The sequence below is a fragment of the Emys orbicularis genome, chromosome 3 (genome assembly GCF_028017835.1).
Source record: "Emys orbicularis isolate rEmyOrb1 chromosome 3, rEmyOrb1.hap1, whole genome shotgun sequence".
Taxonomy (NCBI): domain Eukaryota; kingdom Metazoa; phylum Chordata; order Testudines; family Emydidae; genus Emys; species Emys orbicularis.
The window spans coordinates 212,910,921-212,931,454 of record NC_088685.1 but is presented as its reverse complement, the minus strand read 5'-3'; positions in this window follow the sequence as shown (position 1 = coordinate 212,931,454).

Here is a 20,534-nt window from a genome sequence, read left to right as displayed (position 1 = left end):
AAAGAGCACTCTGGTAACATGGCTTAGGCTCATGATAGAAAATTCAAACAATATTAGACTCAAAAAGTCAACATTAGACACACTTCTACTAAGGACCTACAAACAAACAGAGTTCCTCTGTACACACATTAACAAACACAACTCAAATGATGATGGCTGCTTTCACCTTTTCAGTGCCTCCGTTTAATATACAAGCATTGTAGTGGTTATTGTTTATTTCCAGATACGAGAGAGCCATTTGCTAAGGGTTTTCACTTTTAGTGCATTTTATGCTGGCGACTCTGGTGTATCTTACAGCCTCTTGGGAAGTGCAGGGTTGGACTGAGGACTCACTCTTAAGAGTTATTCTACCAGATTCCCAGTGGAGTATTCAGAGTTTGTGCACCCGTGGGTTTGAGAGCTATGAGATCTTGCAATAACCCGACTGTGGAACAAGAACAAACCTCTTTTCAGGGAGCCAGCTGTAGGAACACTTGGGGAATGTCTACACTGCAAAAAAACCAGAAAACTCATCTACAGACAGGGCTTGTGGGGCTTGCATTATGGAGCTAAAAATAGCTATGTAGTCATTCCTGCTCAGTCTGGAGCTCAGCCTTTGAAACCTGTCGAGGGGGTGAGTTTCAGAGCCCAAGCGAGAATGTCTATATTGCTATTTTCAGCCCTGCAGCGCAAACCCGAGTCTGTAGCTCCAGGCTCTGAGACTCGCTGCCCAGGGGTCTTTTTCTGTAGTGTAGACGTACCCTTGGCTCTCGGCAAGCTGGGGTGTAAATTTACCCCACACTAGCCTACTGTGTACTTGGTTTCCATGTCGGCCCTTCTTAGGGTGACCAGATGTCCCAATTTTATAGGGACAGTCCCGATTTTGGAGTCTTTTTCTTATATAGGCTCCTATTACCCCCACCCCGTCCCCATTTTTCACATTTGCTGTCTGGTCACCCTAGCCCTTCTGCCGTGTACTAAAAGGTTCCTAATGTGCTTTAATCTGTTTCAAAGCAGAGCACATCAAAGTGCACTAGAGCAGGGGTAGGCAACCTATGGCACATGTGCCGAAGGCGGCACGCGAGCTGATTTTCAGTGGCACTCACACTGCCTGGTTCCTGGCCACCGGTCCGGGGGGCTCTGCATTTTAATTTAATTTTAAATGAAGCTTCTTAAACATTTTAAAACCCTTATTTACTTTACACACAACAATAGTTTAGTTATATATTATAGACTTATAGAAAGAGCCCTTCTAAAAACGTTAAAATGTATTACTGGCACGCCAAACCTTAAATTGGAGTGAATAAATGAAGACTCGGCACAGCACTTCTGAAAGGTTGCCGACCCCTGCACTAGACAATGGCTACACAGAGAGACCTAGTGTGTAGCAGACTACTGTGGGGTAGATTCACACCCAGTTTGTTGTGAATTAAGCGTTTCTATAGACAAGCCCTTTCCCCAGGTTTCACACTGGCATACCATTGCTTTCAGTGGAGTTACTACCGATTTACATCGGGGTAAGTGAGAGGAGAATCAGATGCTGTGCTCCATATTTACAACTTTGAGCTTGAAGGAAGCTGCAGCGTATGGGAAATCCCTTTTTCTAATGACAAAGATGAGACGACCATGAAGGTATATTAAAAAACCCTAATACGAGGGCTAATTACCAATGATACGAGAAGCCACCACCCTGGTCACCGGCTGACAGAAGGCTAAATCCATGAGAAGCTCCACAAGTTGAAGGCCGTGCGACACAGCTGACCCGATGCAGGGAGAAGTTCTCCCGCCCACATAGCGCTGTGCACACGAGCACTTGTGCCAGCGAAACGTATGTCGCTCAGGGGCGTGTTTTTTCACACCCCTGAGCAACATAAGTTTTGCTTACATACGTGGTAGTGTAGACGTGGCCTTAGCTACAGGTGTTTCAGCTGACTTCTGCATTCAGAGGAGGGGCTGAGCGGAGGGCGGGGCCTCCAAATGCACAGAGCACAGAAGAGTCTGCTTTAGCTCCTCCCCCTGCCTGTGCATCGTTCCCAAAGAGGCAGAACTGCGTGGGGTGGACGTTAATGCTGCATTAACCTTGTAAGGACTCAGAAAAACTGAGTCAGGACTTTAGGATTGGTCCATAGTGATCAATGCCCCTTTGTGCAACCAATCAAAGATCATGCTGGCTAAGCCTCCCTGTGAAGTGAAACTGGCTCCGTAAATGAGATTAGCCGTGTCCTCTGCCCAGTCTGTCACAAGAGAACCAACAATCTGTCCAGCAGCTACCACATTGGAATGTGTATGGGATATGCGGATGGTGAGCACCCTGGGAGTACTTTAGCAGCTAATCCTGAGCCAGACGGCCTGCATAGACAGACTATTGCAGGCCGACAGCATGTAGCCCAAAACCTGTCAGGCCAAAACTTTGCTCTTCTGGCACCAACCCATACGTCCCAGCATAGGCAGGCATGACTATTAATTATTATTACTAGTCGTTTATTCATGTACTGCCTCTATAGCTAGTGTCATCTAGTAGTCTTCTCCTCCAAACGGTCACTAGGACACCAGCTTATGTTCAACATGTTCTCTAAGTGTACACTGTGTTTCATTTAGAGAAACAGCATTGTGACTAATGAAAGATGATTGATGATGATTACTACATTAGCACATGGAGGCTTCAGGCAGAACCGGGGTTCCATTTTGCAAGGCACTGAAGAAACGCAAAAGCAAAGATGCTCTTTCTTCATATAAAGATAGAGGAGAGGTGTGGGGAATGGATGGATGGATAGACAGATAGAGGAGAGATGTGGGGGATGGATGGATGGATAGTCTTATCATAGTTTAATTAATCACAATTTTCAGTTCTCTGAACCATGATTTCTACTGACAAGTGTAACGCATCTCTAGGGCTGGACCTTCAAAGACTCAGCACCCACAACTGAGGCTAGATTTCCAAAAGAAAGATTTCTCTTTTCTTTTAGGCATCTAAATTAAAGGTCCTTTTTAAAGCACCCAGCAGCTCCTACTATTTAGGTGTCTAAGTGGGAGATTTGGGTGCTGAATTTCTTTGAAAATCTGTCCCTAAATATTTAATTGAATAATGAGATCAGCGTTTCTTGATGCCAGCAATGAAACAGAAGCACGGTATTTAGAAAACAATGATTTCTGGCATGCTGCATAATTTACAAGAAGGGAACATAATATCTTTGACAACATTTCTGGTCTAACTGTTGGTGCTGCAGAGAGAAAATATTTCATCATTGTGCTTCAGAGAGGGTGAAACTATTCTACACGTACCAAATTTTACCCTGAAGATCTTTCTGACCGAAGGGAAAGTCTGCTAATAAAGCACATCCTAATTGTTATTGGCCCTGTGCCTCCTAGCAAGATAGTCAATAGCACAAAAGAGTCAAATCCTGGACTGATGCTGCTCTTCATAGTCTCTGATAATGCAATGCTCTTCTACAGGATCAAGGTATTAAGGTTTAGGTTATTTGTATTGATTTTATGTGCTGCCATGCTGTGTCAGTCATGCTCATATTTGTGGTTCACAAATTCCTCCTTTAAATGTCACAGCCATTTCATCTCCTTTTGCCATCAATACTGCAAACCACTGGGTCTGTTTATTAACCCCAAATGCCTGTATTGTTGTAGGAAGCTTTATATAAATGCATTCACAGAACAATCTCTGTACAGACATTTTTTGGACCAAATTCTTATTTAAAAAGAAATAATAATACAAGGACCAAAAACATTGCTTTAAAATGTGTTCTTCTTTCATGGTCACAGAATCATACATTGTTCCAGACAATTCTTAGGCCCTCTAGTGGCTAATAGGTTGTTTTAAATGTCTGAAATTCACTAGTAAATATTTAAATATGTAAGTGTAACTAAGTTTAATTCCATGTGCAATTATATATATTTATACTAAGAGCTGGACTTTTTGCATTGACATTTTCACTGCTGATCAGACTGCTCTGTCAATTGCAAGGAAAACTACAGAGACAACTTCATCACGAGTATAAAGGATTTTAGCTTTGTCAAGACAGCCTTTTATAATCTGGAGTAATTCTTACAAAGCTATACAGATAACTAAGTGAGCTATCAATTTTAGGCAAATATACGCCCCCCCCCCTTGCTGTGTTAAATAAATGGGAAAAGCCACAGGGATATCTACAAACATATAAGGATAATGACTGTATTTATTAGCCATTGTCCTATTTCATCTGTGATCCTTTAACAAACACGCAGCAGAAATAAAAATAGCAAACATGTTTTCCCTTATTTCTCTGCAAGCGCTTACTTAAGCTTTTATTATATTTGGCCATGGGACATTCGGTAAACTTACTGATGATATCAGAGAATGATTTTACAAACAGTAAAAGTTACACTATTGACACCTCCAAATTCTGGAGTATTTACATTGTGTTAGGTGCACACTTGCTCAGTAAGATTAACAAACATTACTAGAAAGGCTATGGCCAAATCCACCCTGGTTGTTTATAAAACCTTTACAACTCATCAGCTTCCACTAACATACTGGCACTGTTCAATTACCATCACTTTTAGAGAGCCTTAGCAAAACATCCAGTGCCCATGTAAATAGACAAATCTGAAAACTAGCTGGTCTGTTGGCTTACATACTGTAGGTAATGTTTTCTTTTGCTCAAATTTGTTCTAGAAACTAATCACGCTCTGATAAAGCCATCTGCAAATATGAGAAAGATTGACATCCACATGTCAAAGTTTACACAGCCTGACCAAGTGTACATATAGTACAGATGATGTTAGGGCCCTGCTGTTCGGAGTTTCTTCAGGCCATGTTGGAATGGAACATGCCGTATAACAATGCAGGCTTCTGTGCATCAGCCAAGCCTGCCTGTGGAGTTATTAGAAGATGTCACTTCCAAACATATTTTACACTCTGAAACTGGGGCATTGGTGGCGCCATGAAAATTCCTCCCAAAACGTACTCTGCACACCAGCACTTTATCATAGAGCACAGCATCGATCCGAGATAGGAATTATTCACATCCCTTATGAAAGCAAACCTTAAAGCGACAAATCATTTTCACCTAATGTGATTGAAATGCTGTCCAGCTGTTGGTGGAACTGGTGGGGAGCAGAGATGACATGTAACTCTTGGTGGTGGTGGTGGGGGCACAATTTAAAGGTTGGGGGGGGGGGGAGAGAACGTGACCACCTCATGCATTGCCTCTGGGCTGTGGAGCACCAGGGCAGCGGTGAGCGAGCACCTTCAGGGAGCAGCTCATAGCAGCCAGGGGCCAGCGCCAGGAGTTTGGAAATCGTCCTGGCGGACTCTGAGCTGAAATGTGCACGTCATCCCAAGTGAGTGTCAGTCCAACTTCTATCCCACTCAGCCCCATCAGGCGTTCTATTATGTGCCACATATGGGTACATACCACCATTGGTAAAGTTTTCAGAGTGCCTAATTCAATGGGACTTAAGCTCCTAAACCACTTAGGGGTTTTTGAAAAAGTAACCCCCATATGCTAATGAATCATATATAGAGCATCTACATAACCTCTTTTTATAGGAATTGCTAGTGAATTGAGCTCAGTATTCTTGAACAACAGGCGGGGATATATCGTTTGATAAATAGAATTGTTAGAATGTACTTTGAATGCCTAACATTTGTTCTCTGCAATTGCTTAATTGCAAATGAAGGCCCCAAAGGCCTAGGTCCGGAGGCATAGATTTAAGTTGAATTGCTATCCTGGTAGTAAAGGGTGAAACCCTTACTCCACTGAAGTCACAGGGAATTTTGCCATTGATTTCAATGGGACAAGATTTCACCCAGACTATGCATTCCCCTCTGGAACAGAGTACTTTGGTAGCCACACAATGTAAGGTTCCTTTGTGCTCTCTGTCCCACTCATTAACTTTTACCATGTGCTAATATATGCAATAGTTCACACCCAAGCTATGCAGGAACCTCCCCTGTGAAGACCTAAATTGGCCTGGTGGATTCAACAGGACTGCTCGTCCAGGAGAGCATTGGGAGCCTCTGGTGCGGAGCACTTCTGAAAACGTGGCCCCTTCACCTCGGTGCCAACGTGGGTGCTGAGCACAATTGAAAGCACAGGCACTGGCTTTTGTTTTTGCCAGTGGGTGCTCGCGCCTCTCTGCCCCCCTCCCCTACTGTGCGAGCAATGGGCGGGGCCTTTGGGGGGGAAGAGGCGCAGTAGGGACAGGGCATCAGGATGGAGCACAGGCGGGGCTTCGGGGGGAGGAAAGAGGCTGAGTGGGGGCGGGGCCTCAGGGCGGAGCACGAGTGGGGCCTTGGGGTGGAGCAGCAGGTGGCGCCAGTGTCCGGGCACAGGGGCCAACAAAAGATTAATCCAGCCCTGTGGGTGCTGAGAACCCCCTATTTTATTCAGTGGGTGCTTAAGCCCCGGAGCACCCACGGACTCAGCCCCTATGTCTGAAAGTGTGAACTGTCATCTATCTGTGCTCAGTCCCATAGTTATCTGTCTCATCGATTGTAATCTCCTCAGGGCAGGGACTGTCTGATATGTTTGTACAGCTCTTAGCACCGTGGGACTCCCATCTTGGTTGGTGCCTCTAAATGCTAGTTTAAATAAATAAGTAATATAAATAAATAATAATAAATAATAAGGAAGAAGTCAGGGTTCTTAAATGAGTAATATTACCCTTTGGGCTGGCTATGAGTTGGTGGCATCAACTCTTTTTGGGTGGTTTTTAAATGCCAGAAGCAAACGCTTGAAAAAGATTCAAGGTGAAGATTAGTGAACTCCTTTGACACGGCACATTTTCCCCCATTGAAGAATGGCCGGTAGAGTTGGTCCAAAGTAAGAAGGATTTTCGTTTGACTTTCCTTATATAAACAAGGCTTTTGTTGACTTATAAACAGGGCTTGTGCTTGGGGTTTTGGACTGGATTCCAATGGTTGGCATCTACACTCTGACAATCCAAATACAGAAAGAGAAAATAAATCACTAACGGTTCACTTGGCCGTATTTAGAAAGAAAGGATTTACACAGAATTTAATGAACTTCCTGTCCTTTTTTAATCAAATAAAATATCATTCTCACCCAGCGCCGGCATTGGATATGTGCCTTGATGGCCTTGCGTAGGGTGCCAACTTGGAAAGGGTGCAAAGTGTGTCATGCTCTGCATTCTGGAAGTAAATGAAATCTTTTAAGCCGGACCCCCAGCGAGAGCTCTAAACATCATAAAAACACTCCAGAACTGCGCTCAGAGAACTAGTAAAAAAAATCCCAGGCCAGCCAGATAGGTAGAATAATGCTCATTCACAAGACTTACACTCGGCTGAGTGTCACAATCTTCTGATGCGAGCCGCTGGCTATTCAGTGCGTTGCCCTGTTCTAGAACATTCCCAGCTCTCTCAAATGCCCCTCCCTTTGGTCCCAGAGGTACCTCCATCCTCTACTAAATTGGTGCCTGCTCCTGCTTCTGCTTGTATTGTTGAAAATTATTTACATCAGAAATAAAGAATCCTGAAGCTGAAAGTATGTCTACACTATGGAGACTATACCAGGATAGCTATGTTGGCATAGCCCGGAGCATAGATGCAGCCTACACCAACAGAAGGGATTTAGCTGTTGGTGTGGGAACACTTTCCTGAATGACGTTAGCTTCCATGGACGTAACTGCGTCTACACTGGGGATTATGTTGGCAGAGTTAAATTTCATACACGAATAACTGGTTTGCATTCCTCATATTGTGTCTTTGTCACATGCTACCCTTTGTCACATATTTAGGTCCTTGTAGTTTGAGAAGTATGGACACTCCTCTGCCACCCTGCTCTTCTGAAGTCATCTTCTGCCTTTATGATGCCACCATCCACTTTCCCACACCCAGTCCCTATGGCCAGACAGCGATCCTGGCTCTCCTAGCCTCAGTATTGTCTCTAATGATGTTCCCATGTGAATAAAATCTGTAAAGTAAGGAAGTAATGATTTTGTAATGGTATATTCTTTTTTGTTAGGATGATTGTTTTTGGTATCCAGGCTTCATGGCTTATTTGCTGCGTTACAATAGCTTAATCTGAGCTCTTTTCTTCTGTATTAGTAATAGCCTGTTGCTCGGAGGATTAAGGCTCATTCTGTGGTTAAAGTACTGGCCTGACATTCAGGAGATCTGGGTTCAAATCCCGACTCTGCCACATACTCCCCGCGTGACCTTGGGCAAGTCACTCACTCAATCTCCCTGTGCCTCAGTTCCCCATCTCTAAAATGAGGATATTAATCCTCATTTTGTCTGCCTGATCTATTTAAAGTGTCCCTTACTGTGTGCCTAGCACCTTGGGACCATGATCCCTGTTAGAGGCCTCTAGATGCTACTGTAGTATAAATAGTAATAGTGAAGAGAAGTAAAGGAAGAGGCATCAGGTTGATTACAGAGTGGATTTGAGACCTGGTCTGAGTGCCTGCTTCCTTTTAGCGCACTAAAGATGGAACTTCTGGTAAGGGCAGAGCAGAAGCACCCGTTCACTTCCCCACCATTCCAGGTGGTGCTGGATACAGACCTGTAGGAAGCCTGTGGCCTAGACAAAGACTGAGGTAAGAAGGTTATTTTGACCTAGGACTTTGGGGTATTTTTTTTACTCCTATTTTTCCAGAGCTAGGTGGTCTAGTTTAGCTGGAGAACTAACCAAACCAGCATGAGGTCCTGTGGAGATGGCAAGGAGATAAAACCCTGCCACAGCAGGGAATGGATTTTAAAAATGATATTTCACCTACACCGGAAAATTGATAGGGGAGGATAACACTTGTCTGCTTTTCCCATGCGAATCCCTATCAATTGACACAAGACATGTCACACAAGGTTAATCTCTATGGATTTGGAATCTTGCTCGCTATTTCTTCACCCTGCTAATGCTTCTCAATAAAAGTTAGAGCCGAAGAGTCGTATAATCGTCATCTACTTTACCTCATCTGCACTCTGAAGGAAAATCACATATTTGGGACTTCAGGGTCCGATCCAATGCTCATTGAAGTCCATGAAAAGACGACCGTTGGCTTCAATGGGCTTTGGATCAAGCCTCAAATGAATGGAAACTGTCCACATGATCTAGGATGGAATTTTCAAAAGCGCTCCGTATTGGACCTAACTCTGCTCCCACTGAGCCTTCAATCGGAGGAACGTTAGCACAGGACTGTGTCCTTTTGAAAATCCCACCCTGTGTCTCTTGCATTACGTTTCCTATGCGAGTGTGCTTTGGAGGGTTCCACATGGTTTAATTATTCATTTTTAGAGCTGGTCAGAAGCTAGAATTTCCATTCCGTGCAAAATTTAGATTTTCTTTTCCATTCCAAATCAGAAAGGACAAGCGGAAATTTTGCATTTTCTAGTGTGGGCACCAGGCTTCCAGGGAGTAGCCTGAAACCACCAATTAAATTAACTGATGAGATGTCAGCGGTTAATGACTTTCAGCCATGACTGACCTTGGCCAAATTCCAACAAGTGGTTGAAGACTCCAGTCCAAAGCACCCCCACCTCAGCCAACCCTGCCCTACACTTTCTGTACCTACTGATTTTATTATGGTACCAGTCTGTTACAATACTGCTGTATCCTACTTCTTGGTTATGAATTAACAGTTTTATTACTCCTTGATTGCATCTAATTTACGTTAGATTGAGTGCGAGACAGCCAAGACCATTGCCAGGCTGAACACTGCAATGGTAACACAAAAGCAATGGTGTTTTGACATTAGATCATCACTTACTATTGCATGTCTCATGTCATATGCTGGAAAAAATGGACCTGATTCTCATTTACACGAAGGCTCCTCTACACCACTCTGGTAGAGTGTAGGTACAAATTACAGAGCGGCATAAAGGGGCGTTAGCCTAAATGAAAATCAGTCTCCAAAATGGTCTGATATTGCTTTTTTTTTATTTTTATTTTATTAAAACGAGGCCCCAGTTTAATAGAAACTCAAAGTGCAGATTCACACGTGCTAATAGGAGGTGTTTAAGGATTCTTGTTTGAAAGCATATCAGCATCAATCATTGTCCGCTGCTACTTGAAAAACAACACCAATAGACTGGTCCCTAGCAAAGCTTTCTCACTGCCTCCGCAGCATGCTGCAATTCAATTAGTCATGGTCAGAGGGTGGCATTATTATTCATACATTACTGATTGTTTCCAAAGTCAACAACACTAGGATGGGGTCTGTGATCCTCTCTGTGCCTTTAGCCAGGACACAAAGGAAAATACTATGGAGACCCTGGGGGTGGGACATTTTGTCTGAATTCTGATCTTGTTTGCAAGCTTCACAGTCAGATCTTGCTGTTTTTCAAAGTCCTCACAGATGCGTGTCAGTTTATGGATACAAAAAAGCCCTATCACTTCCATGACGGACCTTTAAGAAGGGATAACTTTTTTCCAAAAGCCACATGCTAATATTAGACACACTGAAGCTTAAAACTATGCAAATAAAAATCCTGTCACCTTAGAATATAATAATGATTGACAGCTTAGCAATTAGCAGTAAATAACCATACTAATGCAACACAGCGATATCATTTGCATGCTGCAGAAATGGTAACCAAAAACTGTAATGGACTATGAAGCCAGCTGTTTATCATCGTGGGGAAAGCCAATGTATACACAACATGCAAAACTGACCAAAGTGTTTAAGGCCAACTTCTGTCCTCAGATGTCCCTGTGACTCTGGGGCCAGTGAAATTGATGAGAGCTGTGCAAGGACAAAATCTGGCCATTCATGTGAACTGGCAGCTCTTTGTATTATTAGAACTCCAAGAGGCAAATTTTGCCATAATTTACTCTCTGTTGAACCAATTCAAAGTCCCTCAAGACTGAAACCAACCAACAAAATCCTCTCCCTTTTCGCATGGGGAAAATTCTGAGATCAAAACTGAGTCTCAGCCTTCACTCTGTTTGAATCAACTTGAAACAACCCACATCTGGAGTAAACGTGTTAAAGAAATACCATGAAATACCATGACAAGATTGCTAATTGGTTTACATCTTGCTGTCTGGCCTGTCCCCGAGCTCCCCTCCTGCTGGGTTTATCACCTCTGTCAATGGTGCAAATTGAAATCAAAGATGAGAAATTTGTCAGGATATCATGATTTGCACAGCAATTTAATTGGGTTGCCCATGATGTAATAAGCAAATGCAAAAATGTATTGACTGCTGCATGAAAAATTTGAGGCCATTTCACAGTCTGCCAGACATAGCCATAAGAGCTGAAGGCCCAAAGCACCCTGCCTACAATGTCCTCTTAAATAGGAGCTACCCAACCAACCCGGGGACTTTCCATGCTTGGGCAATGCAATGAATCATTTGCAACCGGCAGCGTGAGGCAGGCCATTCTGTGGGTGGATTCCTGGGCTCCTTAAAGTCAATGGCAAAATTCCTATTGACTTCAGCAGAGCTAGGATTTCACTCAGGATCTGAAACCTGACCAGCAGAGTCTTGCAGAAAGCTTGTGCACGGAGCTTCCCTCAGATCTGTGGAGAAAATGCTCTTTCTTCTGTTTCGCCCTAGACAATTTTAATAGTGTCACTACTGCAAATTCACATTGAACTGTAATGCTGAAGCTATTTTATTCGGCCCTCATCACCATTGTATCTGAGCTCCTTCCAGCAGTAACTTAACTACACATCTGTGTCAGGTGGTTTGTTCTCCCTTACACCAGGGGCAGCAGAATGGGAGGGGGGATAGGGGGCCATAGCCCCATCACTTTTTACCACCCAGAAGGGTAAGCAACAGGGGGAGGGCAGAGAGGCGCGAGCAGAGAGCAGGGGATTGGGGGGGGGGGGGAGGAAAAGAGGCAGGGCGTCGGGGGAAGGGGCGGTGTGAGGGTGGGGCCTCAGGGGAAGGGGAGTGTGGGAGGCAAGGTCACGGTTTGGGTGCTGGTGCCCCCCCGCCTCCACTTTTAGGGAGCTTCCACCTCTCCTGCCTCACATGCTCCCCGTGGGGAGAATTGTGTGTGCAGTGAGGTATTGGGTCTGATAGCAGTGTTTTGTTTGTGTGGCAGGGAGGTTAAATGTACACAAGGCTCTGTATCAGAGGGGTAGCCGTGTTAGTCTGAATCTGTAAAAAGCAACAGAGGGTCCTGTGGCACCTTTACGACTAACAGAAGTATTGGGAGCATAAGCTTTCGTGGGTAAGAACCTCACTTCTTCAGATGCAAGTAATATTTCCATTACTTGCATCTGAAGAAGTGAGGTTCTTACCCACAAAAGCTTATGCTCCCAATACTTCTGTTAGTTGTAAAGGTGCCACAGGACCCTCTGTTGCTTTTTACAAGGCTCTGTGTCTATGTTAGAGAAGACAGGTTCAAGGAATGCACCTTGCTCTGAGAGTGGAAAGTGGGGAGGTTTGTGATGGCCCATAGTTCCTGGGGGAGTTTGTTCCACAATCTCAGAGCAGCCTCCAAGAAAGCTTGGTCTCCCGCACAGGTGAACCTCGTTGCAGCTGAGCAGTGGAGTTGTCAACCATGGTTTTCATTCCAGAGCTTTAGGCTCTTTTACATATCCTGGATGCAGGCCATTGAGCACCTTGAAGATAAAGGCCGAGACCTTCTCAGGTTGGCTTTACTGCAGTACTCAGTGCAGGAGTCACTGCTACTGAGCAAAAGCAGACCGTCCCCAAATAAAATAACACGGTGGACCAGGGAGAAGGAAAAGCTGCTGCTATTTTGGCGACAATGTAATTTTTAACCTCCTGCACAGTATTCTCTGCCTGTGCACTCCCGGGGCCAGTTCTGTGTTCAGCAACACCCATACAACTGCACGAAGAGAGACCTCAAACATGCAGGCAAACGTTGCACTCACTGAGGTTACAAGGAACTTTAGCAGTGAAGGTTCTTACTTTCACTCTACTTCCCAAGGCTTCTCATGTGCTGAAAGCAGAGTACAAAGGTTTGTAGGGGTGTCAAGGAGTAAAATTTGGCTCCCAGCCTTTGAAGCAGTTCTTTTGTAGTCGGCCCTGTGCTGCAGTCCATAAAGATTTTTTTTTTTAAATGTGCAAAGCTTTTCTGCCTGATTTGAGACTACTGTAGCATTAGAGGGCAAGGATACTAATGGGCTCAGTTTTCGATGCCAGGTTGTATATTTAGGAATTGCTATATTGGGTGTAGTATTGCCAACCCCACACATTAAAAAAGCAACATAGAAATATTGGGCTGGAAGGGACCTCGAGATGACACCAAGTCCAGCCCCTTGTCTGGTGGCAGGACCTAGTAAACCTAGACCATCCTTGACAGGTGTTTGTCAAAGTTGTTTTTAAAAGTTTCCAATGATGGGGGTTCCATGACCTCTTTGGGAAGCCTATTCCAGAGCGTAACTACCCTGATTTCCCCAATATCTAACCTATATCTCCCTTGCCGCTGTGACGTTGTGCAGTCTACATGGTTGTATAAAAACATGATAATAAGTGAATATAATGTAACTGGGATAGTTTTATAAAAAATTTGATAATAAGTGACTATAATGCAAATGGGATATGCTTTGTGCAAAAGGTCTCTTGTAAGGTATCATTACAAAGCTCATAATCTACTGAGTGTGATCATCCTATTTGTAGAAATGTACCACTCTTGTATCTAAAACTAGAAATATAAAATGTAACTCTGAGGGCCTATTGTAATTATGTAAAGTGTGGGCCATTAATGATGGTTTGGAATCTTGATGACTCCCATTGTCTGCAGATGGCTGTGTTTACCTGTGAGTCTTCCTGTATACGTGTGTGCTGGCAAGTGGGTAATGAAGTCTTGCAGTGACATGTGATCATGTCACCTGAACTGGAATCCATCTTTAACCTGGTGCTTTTCCAGTGAGGGGGGGGAGGGGTGGAAACCCAGAGGGACAAAGGGTTCCCGCCTTATGCAAAAGATATATAAAGGGGTGGAACAGAAGAGAGGAGAGAGGAGCCATCATGGAGAATCCCCTAACTAACACCTAAGCTGGAACAAGAGCTGTACCAGGGGAAAGAATTGTGCCCAGGCCTGGAAGGTGTCCAGTCTGAGAAAAACTTACTGAAGCATCTCTGAGGGTGAGATTATCTGTATTTAGTTTGATTAGGCATAGATTTGCGCATTTTATTTTATTTTGCTTGTGACTTACTTTGTTCTGTCTGTTACTACTTGGAACTACTTAAATCCTACTGTCTGTATTTAATAAAATCAATTTTTATTTAGTAACTTACTCAGAGTGTGTATTAATACCTGGGGGAGCAAACAACTGTGCATATCTCTCTATCAGTGTTATAGAGGGCGAACAATTTATGAGTTTACTCTGCATAAGCTGTATGCAGGGTAAAACGGATTTATCTGGGTTTAGACCCCATTGGGAGTTGGGCATCTGAGTGCTAAAGACAAGCACACTCCTGTGAGCTGTTTTTGGGTAAACTTGCAGCTTTGGGACAAGTGATTCAGACCCTGGGTCTGTGTTGGAGCCAGACTGGAGTGTCTGGTTCAGCAAGACAGGGTGCTGGAGTCCTGAGCTGGCAGGGAAAACAGAAGCAGGGGTAGTCTTTGCACATTGGGTGGCAGCTCCCAAGGGGGTTTCTGTGATCCAACCCGTCACAGTTAATTAAGCTCGTTACTTCTTGTCCTGCCTTCAGTGGACATGGAGAACAACTGATCATTGTCCTCTTTAGAACAGCCCTTAACATCTTTGAAGATTGCTACAGACCCTCCCCCCCCAGTCTTCTTTTCTCAGGACTAAACAGGCCCAGTTTTTTTAACCTTTCCTGCTAAAAAGGTTTAGAAAACCTGACCTATCATTTTTGTTGCTCTCCTCTGGACTTTCTCCAATTTGTCCACAACCTTCTGAAGTTGTGGTTCCAGAATAGGACACAGTACTCCAGTGCTGAGGCCTCACCAGTGCTGAGCAGAACGGGACAATTACCTCCTGTATCTTACATACAGAACTCCTATTAATACAGGATTGCATTCCTTCCCCCTGGTTGTTAATACAGAATCATATTAGCTTTTTCTGTAGCTGCACCACATGGATGACTCGCTGATAGTCAGTCTGTGGTCCACTATAACCTCCCAGATCTCTTTCAGCAGTACTACCAACTAGCCATTTACTCCCTTTTTGGTAGCTGTGCATTTGATTTTTCTTCCTGATTGAAGTACTTTGCACTTGTCTTTATTGAATTTCATCTTATTGAATTCAGATCAATTCTCCAATTTGTCAAAGTCATTTTGAATTTTAAACCTGTCCTCTAAAGTGCTTGCAACCCCTCTCAGCTTGGTGTCATCTGCAAATTTTATAAGCGTACTCTCTACACCATTAATAAAAGTATGGACTAGTACCAGACCCAGGACTGACCCATGTGGGACCCCACTAGATACACCCTCCAGGTTGACAGCTAACCATTGGTAACTACTCTTAGAGTATGGGTCTTTCACTCAGTTGTGTACCCACCCTATAGTAATTTAGTCTAGACCACATTTCCCTAGTTTGCTTATGAGAATGTCACATGGAACTGTGTCAAAGGCCTTACTAAAATCAAGGGGTATATCATGTCTACTGTTTCCCCCCATCCACTAGGTTAGTAATCCTATCAAAGAAGGACATTAAGTTAGTTTGGCATTATTTGTTCTTGACAATCTATGCTGACTATTTCTTATAACACTATTATCCTCCAGGTGCTTACAAATTGATTTAATAATTTGTTCCATATCTTTCCAGGTATTGAAGTTAGGTTGACTGATCTATAATTCCCCAGGTCCTCCTTGTTTTCCTTTTTTTAACTATAGGTACTATGTTTGCCCTTCTCCAGTTTTCTGGGACCTCTCCCATTCTGCAGGAATTCTCAGAGATAATGCTAATGGCGCTCAGATTGCTTCAGCTAGTTCCTTAAGTACCTTAGGATGAAATTCATTAGGCCCTGCTGTCTTGAATACAACTAATTTATCTACATATTCTGTAACCTGTGCTTTCCCTATTATGGCTTGTATTCCTTCCCCCTGGTTGGTAATATTAATTGTGTTGAGTATCCGGTTATCATTAACCTTTTTAGTGAAGACAAACAAAATAGGCATTAAACACCTCAGCTTTCTTGATTTCATGAGTTATTAGCTTTCCTTCCCTACTCAGTAGAGGATCTACTCTTTCCTTCATGCTCCTAATGTATTTAAAGAACCTCTTCTTATTGCCTTTTATGTCCCTTGCCAGGTGTATCTCATTTTGGGCCTTAGCCTGTCTGATTTTGTCCCTACATACCTCGCTGTTCTTTGTACTCCTTATCAATTTAACCACATTTCTTCTTTTTGTAGGATTCAGTTTTGATTTTCAGGTAACTAAAGAGCTCCTGATGGAGCTATATTGGCCTCTTACTATTCTTCCTATCTTTCCTTTACATCAGAATAGTTTGCAGCTGTACCTTTAATACTGTCTCCTTGAGGAACTGCCAGTTCTCCTAAACTCTTTTTTCCCTTAGATTTTCTTGCCGTGTGACCTTAGCCACCAGTTCTGAGTTTAACATCTGCTTTTTTTTTTTTAAGTCCAGTATCTTTATTCTGCTGCTCTTACTCCTTCCTTTCCTTAGAATGATGAAATCTATCCTTTCATGATCACTAGCCCCCAAATTATTATTCACCTTCAGATTTGCTACTAATTCCTCCCTGTTGGTTAGAATTAAGTCTAAAATAACTGGCCCCTGGTTACTTTTTAGAACAAACAGTTGTCCCCTGTAGCAGGACACTGCTAAAGAAGCTTTTTATCAGCTCCTGCTACTTCAGCCCCGCCCCAATCCATTCTCCCTGATTGGGGCTGGGTGAACCACCCTATGTTTGCCTGGTAACAGACCACACCTGCCAGCCTCATTAGCAGGAGCTATAAGGCTGGAAGGAAGTGGGGGGCAGAGACTTAAGAGAGGGAGGTCAGGCTCAGAGGGAGTAGGAGCTTCCTAGTCTGTTGCTAGCCAGGCCTGTGGTAGGCCAAGCAGTTGTAAACTGGTGGTGGGACACTGATCATGAATAAACATGAGTGTTGCACCAGACTGAAGTGTCCCTGTGGTTCATGGAGGAGAGGAGCCAAAGGGCTGAATCCAGAGGAGTGCAGTGTGTACCCCATTACATCCCTGATACAAGAACTCATTGAAACTTTTGTGTTTTGTCGTATTACTTTCTCAGTCATGAGTCAGGCCCCCCAAAATCACAAGATTGCCTTAAAAATCATGAGGATTTTTTTTTAAACTACATTTCAGGTTCTTTTTACTTGCCTTTTGGTTTCTGAGCCTTTAGATTGCAGTGGGGTCACATTTTCCAAGTTTTCTGTTTAACCACCAGGACTAGCAACCATAGTTGTCTTTTTTAGAGGAAAGCTGAGATTCTCATGCAGTCACATGATTCCAGCAGCTGGGGCTTTAAGAAAAACACCAATGAGCACAAAAGTCATGAGAATATTTCAAGAGCTGACCAACTGGCGGACCAGATCAACGGTCCATCTAATCTAGGGTCCTGTCTCGGATAGTAGCCAGCCCAAGTTGCTTTAGAGGAAGATGCAAGAAACCCCATAATGGGCAGATGTGGGATAATTTAGACTCTCCTGCAAAAGGGCTCATCTAATCCTTAATAGTGTCTTAAATGCAGATTATGGCTCTGATCGAGCAAAGTATACAATCCTGTACTCAACTTCAAGCACATGAGTAGCCTTAGGCAGTAGAGTGAAAGTAAGATTTTTCACAATTAAAGTTCCTTTGAAAATTTTCAAATTTCACTTGATTTGGGGCTTCATGATAAACTTGGAACATGTTGGATTTCAATACATGTTGGTTGAATTCAGAAAAGTCTTCTATCCCACCAGCCATGTAACAGCCCCAACCTCCTCCTTTCTCTTTAAACTAGAGAAGACTGAAAACCGGATAAACTATGCTGCAAAAAATATTAGCAATTTCCCCCCCTTCCTGTGTGTGTGTGTGTGTGTGTGTGTGTGTGTGTCAAAATTTAGATGAAACATTTTTTGTCAAGATTAAAATCAAAATTCAACCATCCCAATAGATGGTCAAAGGCAGGCGTGGGAGGATGGCATGTTCTGGGTTTGTAAAGTACCTAGTACAATGGGCTGATCCATGATGGGGTCTCCTAGCTGCTACTGCAATTCTACTAGTAATAATAATAAATAATAATAGGGGTCCAGCTGGATGGGGTGGGGAATTGGGAAGGTGAAGGGTGGCTGAGCCTGGGATAGTAATGAATATTGCCTGGCTCTTGGGAGAGCTGGACAAAGGGTCAGACAGTTTTGCCTTAGAGGTGTCAGTGTGTACACATATTAATCTTTCACTGAGAAGCACCTCAGTGGGTTCTTTTGAGACAGGGAGCTGCGGTGAGCAGATACCTGCTCCGTAAGCATTGACCAGCCCCTCTGCTTGCTTGTGTAACCTTTCCTAACAATGAGATTCCCTAATACACGGCGCCTTCAAGCAGGGCTGGGGGAGGTTTAACCAGTTTGTGGATCTTGGCAATGGCTGCACGTCTCCTGCAGGCACTCAAAAAGAGATCGGCACCTCAACAGTTAGGGTGACCAGATGTCCTGATTTTATAGGGACAGTCCCGATTTTTGGATCTTTTTCTTATATAGGCTTCTATTACCCCCCACCCCCGTCCTGATTTTTCACACTTGCTGTCTGGTCACCCTATCAACAGTGGATCACACAGTTACAAGCTGTAGGTGTTGCAGACTGTGGTTGTTCCTCTCAGAGATGTTACAAATTCCGCTGGCCATGTCAGAGGAGTTTGTAAGCTTCTCACCCCCAAATACTCGCCTCAAGGAACCCGCAGGCTGCACCAGACAAGTATGTTTTCCAATCCCTATGTTGCTACTGGAACTCACAGCCTGAATCAGCTGCAGCACAAGAGCTGGTAATGTAAGTGAGGGGAACTCCAGCTATTTCTTTCTTGCAGGTGACAAGATCTGTGGACACACTTGCATTGCCTTGATGGGAAATCATAGGGATTCATTTGGTCCAATACCCACAATACAAGCCGTGGAAGTTAGAATACGTGTAGAAATATCCCCTCTAATAGCTGAAGGCTAGATCAGGGGTGGCCAGCCTGTGGCTCCGGAGCCACATGCGGCTCTTCAGAAGTTAGTATATGGCTCCTTGTATAGGCACTGACTCCGGGGATGGAGCTGCAGGTGCCAACTTTCCAATGTGCCGGGGGGTTTTCACTGCTCAACCCCTGGCTCTGCCACAGGCCCTGCCCCCACTTCACCCCTTTCTCCCCCCTCCCCTGAGCCTGCAGTGCCCTTGCTCCTCCCCCTCGCCCCCCCCCGAGCCTCCTGCATGCCATGAAACAGCTGATCAGGAGGTGCTGGAAGCGGGGAGGGGGGGAGCAGCTAATGGGGGGCTGCTGACGTATTACTGTGGCTCTTTGGCAATGTACATTGGTAAATTCTGGATCTTTTTCAGGCTCAGGTTGGCCACCCCGGGCTAGATTCTAACTAGGGCTCAATGCCCAGGCAAGGCAGTAATAGGGAGTAAGAACCCCCTTTATCCTCCTAAACTGGCTACCTGGACCTAAGGTTCATCACTTGCCCACTTCCTCCCATTCTGGAGCAGGTGGATGGGGAGGGCTGGGAAAGGACAAACCTTGGCTTCGTACTCTTTACTCATTGGCCAATGTCACACAGCCATTGTTGCTGGAGGAGTGCAGTAGTAACGTATTGCTAATACAGGCCAGCAGTAAAGTACTTGTCCCCCCAGTCGCAAGGAAGAAGCAGGAAGGGGATTATGGCAGATAGGCATGACTCTGAGTCACAGGGTGAAATTCTGGCCTGATTGAGGTAAAAGGCAGGCTCCCATTGACTTCACTGGAGCAGGGATTTCACCTATCACGCCTCATGGGACTTCTCCTAGGGTGACACAGTTCATGGAAAACCCCTTGCTGTAGGTTGTGCCTAAAGGTACAATCCAGCTCTAAAAAAATTCAGCTCCAAGGAGTCAAAGCAGTCCGATGTGGTAGCACCGACTGAGGGCCGACGTTCAGAAGGAAGCAGAGGCATTTACACTTGACCAAAAGAATTAGCACAATGAATTTTCCAGAAATAAAAAAACTGCCTAAGGGTTCCATAACTCACAGCTGACTTGTCTGGCTCACTTCAAGGTGGGGGAGGGGGACGTTGTAGTTCTATTTTGGGTAGATCCCAAAAATTGAGCGTGGGGGGGGGGGGGAGGGGGAGAAAAAAGCTTTTGGCTGAAATTCTGGGGACCGGGGATTAGTCTAAATGAGGCTGATCATGTTAAATACCTTACAGTCGTAACTCCAGAGTTATTTCCATGGCTCAAAAGGGCATTTTATGTGTCACCTAATCCACAGTCCTTTCTGCCCTGCCCAACAAATCACACTGAAATAAAAGTAATGACATGATAACAGTAACGACGTCCATTTTTCTAAAAGGGACTCTTTATCGGTTCATTTGTATTCTGCTCCTGCCTCTGACTCTTCCAAAGGACCAGCCCAAAGGCAGCAAAGAAGCAATAGCCAAGGAACAGCCAAAAAAGTCATGAAATGATCTATGTAATGTTTCATGTCAGTAACTGGAATTATTTTGCATAGTGCTACTGTTCTGGCCC